This window comes from Calonectris borealis, chromosome 1 (genome assembly GCF_964195595.1).
Source record: "Calonectris borealis chromosome 1, bCalBor7.hap1.2, whole genome shotgun sequence".
Taxonomy (NCBI): Eukaryota; Metazoa; Chordata; class Aves; order Procellariiformes; family Procellariidae; genus Calonectris; species Calonectris borealis.
In genome coordinates this window covers 5,273,479-5,279,532 of record NC_134312.1, presented here as the reverse complement: position 1 = coordinate 5,279,532, position 6,054 = coordinate 5,273,479, and positions in this window count along the sequence as shown.

Here is a 6,054-nt window from a genome sequence, read left to right as displayed (position 1 = left end):
TTTGTTTATTTGCTCAATTTGCACCTGAGAAGCTCCAGTGGCTTAAGCCGGTGAGAACTTGTGCCATTCGCTGCTCTGCAGCCTAGAGTCACTTTGATTGCTCATTAATTATTATGCAACCGAGAAAGGGGGGAAGAGGGGGAAAAGAGAAAGGGGGAAGGAAAAAACTCGAGGAGGGGAGGGTAAAGCGATGGAGAAGAGGGTGGGGGTGAAAGGAAGGAGCGAGGGGGAAAGGACGAGGGGGAGAGGGGAAAAAAAAAAAAGCGACAAGTTGCTAAAGAAATTCCGCACAAACCTTGGTGGAGAAGCAGTATGTGACCCAGGAGGGATGAAGCTGAAAGTGCTTGATCAGATCAGATTGTGCTCGCTCGCTCGCCCTATTTTTTCCCCCTATTTTTTTCCTTCCTCTCTCTCTCTCTCTCTCTCTCTTTTTTTTTTTTTTTTTTTTTTTACAGGGAAGGCATTCTTTCTGAAAGGAGCAGGATGGCGCCAGCCGGCTCAGTGCTTACAGACAGCTGTGGCGAGACGCAACTTAAGGAGGTTCCAGTGTCATAAGCCCGGGGGAGGCGGAGCCTGTCCCCGCCTGAGGAGGGGACCGGCGGGGCGCACCGGCCGCCTCCGCGCTGCCCCCGCCGCGCACCCGCGGGAACCCCCTTTTACCAACTTCTTTTAATTTTTTTTTTTTTTTAATTCTCCCTTTTTAAAGGGGAAAATAAGTTTTCCCGCTGGCCGGGAAACTTCGCGAGTGGCCGCTCCGGGAGGTGGTGCGCGGCGGGGATCGGCTCGGTTCTCCTGCCGACACTCCGGGGGATGCGAGGAGGGACCGGAGCCCCCCAGGAGCGAGACCGGACCGAGCCGGGGATGTGACGGCAGGTGCAGGACCTCCGGGGGGCTGGCCACCTGAAATAAAGCTACCTCTCCGCCTACACCGGCGGGTTTACAGCTGCTCCGTCGCATAAAGGATTTAAATTCTATTCTTCTTAAGGATACAAGCGCAGCGAAACGGCCGCGTTTGGGAATCACACGATTTTGGGGTGGTTTAGGGTGTTTTTTTTTCCCCTCCCAGTTCCACTGGAGATCCCCGCGGGGCTCAGGTAGAGGGGCGCAGGGGCAGAGGGGGGCTCCCCGGGGAGCCCGAGGCGGGGCTGCGGGGGGGGACCCCCGGGCGCCCCGGCCCGGCCCCGCCGACCCCCCGCGGGCTCCGCGCCCGCAGCGCCGCCCGCCGCCCAGCGGGGGCCGCCGCCGCCGCGCCCGCAGCCAATGGGGGGCGAGCAGGAACTGGGGCGCCGGCCCCGGGAGGCGCTGATTGGCTGCCCGCCCGCCCCCCGCCGGCCGGCCCGGCCGCTGCGTTGAGCCAGGGCATCCCCTAGCGGCCCCGCCGGCACCGCCGCGCCGCGCGGCCCGGCCCGGCATGGCCCGGCACGGCACGGCACGGCACTGCCCTGCCCCGGCCTCCCCCCACCACGGGGCACCGGCCAGGGGACAACCCCGGATCGGGGGACTGGCGGAGGGAGAGGGGGGGAAGGGAGAAAGGGAGAGAGGGAAGAGGGAAAACAGAGAAAGAGAGAAAAGAAAGGAAAGAGATACAGAAAAGAGGGAGAGAAAGGAGAGGTGAAAGAGAGAGAGAAAGGGAAAAGACGCAGAGAGAAAGGAAAGACAGGCAGAAAGACAGAAAGAGAGGGGGAAAAAAGAAAATAGACAAAGAAGAGAAAAAATAAAGAAGAAAAGAAAGAAAAGAGAAAAAAAGAAAGAAAAATAAAAGAAAAAAGAAAAAAGAAAGAAAGATTTAAAAATGAAAGAAAAAGAAAAGAAAATAAAGGAGAAAAGATAAAAGAGAAAAGAGAAAAGAAAAGAAAAGAGAAAAGAAAAGAAAAGAGAAAAGAAAAGAAAAGAGAAAAGAGAAAAGGAAAAAAGAAAAGAAAAAGGAAAAGAAAAAAGAAAAAAAATAGGGGGGAAATGGGAAAACAAAAAAAAAGAACTAGCAGAAGTCACTTACGGGGTGCCGTTGCGTGCTGTCTCTCCGCACGCCGGCAAGAGAGCGTCTCACCCGGGTGCGAGAGGAAGCGCCTCTCAGGAGTCTTTATACAGGGGTGTCTAATTAAAAACTGGGGCTCCGTTGCCGTTGCCCCCGCCGGGTGCCGCCGGGGCGGTCTCCGGTCGGCGGAGCCAGCGCCGTTCCCCGCGGCAGCAGCGCCGGGCTGGGCTCAGCCTGCAGCCGGGAAATGCCCCCCCGGCCGCTCCGCTCTTCGACGGCCGGAGGAGCTGAGCCTCCAGACGGATGCTCCGGGTCCTCGCGCCCATTTTAAGCCCGGTTTTAAGCCCACGGTGCGGCCCATCCGCCGTTGGGCGTGGGGACGGAGAAGCACCCGCTGAGGTTTCGGGCTTCTCCGTGGGGATGCACCGTGGGGATGCACATATATATATACTTATTCTATTCTTTAAAAAGCCGTCTGGGGCAGGTATAAAAGCCGGGCAATCAGCCGTGCGTTGGGGTCGGTGCAGCCTAGCCCGGGGTGGGGGGAACCGGGGAAACGTGCCCGGTTGGGAGCGCCGGGGGGGTGGACAAGCCGGGATGGGGGTGGCAAGTCCGACCCCCCCTCTCCCCCGGGACTGACTGGGGGATCGGGGGAGGCTGCGGCGGGGCCGGGCTCGGCGCTGCCCCTCGCTGTCCAGCCTCGCCGACGCCGCCGGGGCCGAGCGTCGAGCCCCGCCGCCCGGGGGGAGCCGGGCACCGCTCCCGGCAGCCCATTAGGAGGACGGGGGGAAGGGGGGGGGTTGCCGGGCGGGGGGGGATGCTCATGGCCCTCCCCGAACCGGGGGCTTTAACTCGCTCCGGGAAAGCTCGTGTTTCCTCTCTCCCCCCAGTTAGGCCGCTTTGCCTGCAGCTTAGGTTTTTTGCAGTGTGCCCGCTCCCCTTTCCCTACCCCAGTTATTGGGATGCACTGTGGGGGGGGGGGGAGGAGAAGGGGGAGAACCAGCGCGATCTCTCCTATGCGCTTGCCGGGATGCCCCGCCGGTTTCCCCCGCACCGGGCGGCCCCACGGCCGCTCTGGCGGTATGGGGGGTCGGCGGGGTGCCCCAGCACCGGGGGGGGGTCCCTTGCCCACCCCTCCTCCTTGGAGGGGGGAATTTCTTTGAGAGGAGGAGGACAGTAAAGAGGGGAGCATCGTTTCCAAAGCATTTATTTGCAGGCAAGAGCACAAACTTCCCCCCCGCCCCCAGTTTTAAGCGTTTTATGGTCGTGAGGGCGAAGTGTCTCCCCGGGGTTTGCCCCTTTATCCCCGCTCCCCAAATTTCCCCAGACTCCAAGCAGACCCTGCGGGCAAGAGTGGTATCCAACACTTGGGAAAAGTCACTTTAAACAGAAATTTCTTTTAATATCTGGGTGGGGGTGGGGGTGTCTTAGTGCCGAGCTGGGATTTTTGGGCAGGTGAGCTAAGATTCCCAACCCCCCCCTCCCGCAGTTACAGTCCTGGGACCTACAGCCGTGGGATCACAGGAGGGGAATTTCCGTCTAGAAGTCACAAAATTGCTAAGCCATAGAGAAAACGTGCCTTTCCCCCTGTCCGGGGGTAGGGGGAAACCGCTTTCCTTCAGCTCTTTGGAGGGCATGGAATGATTAATGCAAAATAAAATGAATAAAGTAAAAATAAATAAAATAAATAAAATAAAATAAAAAAATAAATAGAATAGAATAGAATAGAATAGAATAAAATAAAATAAAATAAAATAAAATAAAATAAAATAAAATAAAATAAAATAAATCAATAGCTATAGCAAGTCTGATCAGTGCCGGGGGGAAGAAGTGGGAACAGCCCCGAGGGCCCCGTCCTGCCCCGACGGGAGAGGACAGGGGGTGGCACGGCGGGACCCTGCGCGCCGCCTCCCCCTGGCAGCCACAGCCCCAATTTCGGGAGGAGGACACCCACTTTCAAATCTAGTTTTCTCAACCCTTCCCTGCATTTTCACCCCGGCCTCATTAGCCGCAATCTTCCTATCCCTTTCCCAGCCGGGGGTAAACCGTGGTGGGGAGGGCAAAACCACACCTGTCCAAAAAAAAAAGAAAGCAAAAAAAAAGCTAAAAAAACCCCCAAACCCATCATTTTTCCCCCCTCCTCAGATTAATCTGTGATTCCCGGGGGTTTTGCGAGGAGCGCTGGCCTTGACCGTCCTTTTCCCAGGCTGTGGCTGCAGATCCATCACCTCGCCCCCCCCAGGCAGCCCCCAGCAGGGTTTCCAGTGACAGCTCGGCGTTAATAGGAGCCCATTGTTGGAGCAATTAGCCCCAAGCTCGCCACCAGCAGCCAGATAAGGCTCGGGGGCTCGGGGGTTAATTCTGCCGGGGCGGGGGTGGGAGCTGCGGGGAGCGGGACTCCAGCATCCCTTCTAGCTAGGGAAGGGATGGAGGGGTGGGGGAAAAAATGGGGCTAGCTCTGGCGCTAAAAGATCAAGAGGAAAAGCTTTTGACAAAAGTCACTGAAAGTCCCAAAAGGGGGGAAATTAAAAAAAAACTCAACAACAACAAAAGAACCCAAACTCGGGGAGCTGGGGCGGTTACTCAGCCTACCCCTCCCCTAAAAATAAGCAGTCAAAGAGCACTAAAGCTGCCCCCTGCCTTTTTCCTCCAGCTCTTCCTATTAAAATAGAGGGGAGGTTTTTTCTGGTGCCGGGGACCCGGGGCCACCCGCTGTCTCCGTCTCCATCGGTGCCCACCGCTGAGACTGGCACCTCGGGGCGGGGACAGGCAGAAAAAGCCCCCTCCTCCCCCCCCCCCTTCCTTCAGCCCCCTTTTAGACGACAATTGACTGAAAGGGGATTAAGTTACGTTTGCCGGGCTCAGGTTTTTTTACAGGGTACCAGAATAGTACAGGTAAAGCTGTACAAACAGCCGGGAGCGACGATTCGGAGGGTTATGGAGAGGACACGGCCCAGGGCAGAGCTCCGAAGATATTTCCCCCCCCCCCGTATACAGCAACTTGCTCTCTTGCCGAGGGAGAGGGACCCGGGGTTGCCATCTCCCTGGCTGGGCCGGGGGAGGGAACCGCGCTCAGCCGTGCCCGCCTGCCGGGGCAGCCCCTCCCGGGGCAGGGAGCCTGCCAGCCCCCCGGGACGACCCCCGGTGTGAGGGTGGCCGGGCCCTGGTAACGCTGCTGAGATAATCTCGGGTTAAACAAAAGCGGAGAGAAGGGGGAATATTTTGTTTTCCTTTTTTTCTTTTTTTTTTTTGTGTCCCCCTTCGTGAATCAGGCAGGAATTATCATCGGTTTCCCCAAGGCCACCTCTTTATCAGTAATACGAACCACAATCCAGCAAAAAAAAAAAAAAAAAAAAAAAGTCCAAGAGAAAGAGCGACGGAGATACTAGACTGGCGTTTCTGCGTCTCCCCTTTCTCACCCCATGTGAGACTTTCCCTCCGCTTCGAAACCAGCCATAGGGGTGGTTTATCTTTTTTTACTCCTTTTTTTTTTTTTTTAATATATACATATATATTTCCGTTCTCTTCTAATAATTCATTTATCTCCCCTTCGCGAAGATCGGGAGGAAACATAAACACACGCACACAAAGAAGTGCCGAGCCATGCAAATTCAGAGAGAACAAATCAACGTCTGATTACACCGGGTCCAATTTTTTCTCCCTTCGTACATCACCACCACCCCCCCAGACATATACACTTTTTTTCAGCGCAAATGATGCTATTTGGTGAAGGGGGGGAAGAGAAGGGGAAAACCCTGCTCTACCGAAGAAAAGAAATTCGAAGAATTAAAATTGGGAGGAGAGAAACTGGGACTTTTCTTTCCCCTCCTCCCCCCCCCCCCCTTCTTTGAAGCTGAGAGGAGGGCGACTGCCCCGGGACACTGCAGGAGTAAAAAAAAAAAAAAGTCCGAGAAAGATCAAAAACCGGCTCCGCAAGTCCCAGAGGCGACCTCTCCCCCCGACACATTCCCCAAACTGCGCGGCAGAAACGCGGAGAGGAGCCGGGCAGAGGGGAGAAGGGAGGGGGGAGCCCTGTCACCCTTGCTGCCGGTGCCCCGTCCTGCTCCGGGATGGGAGGC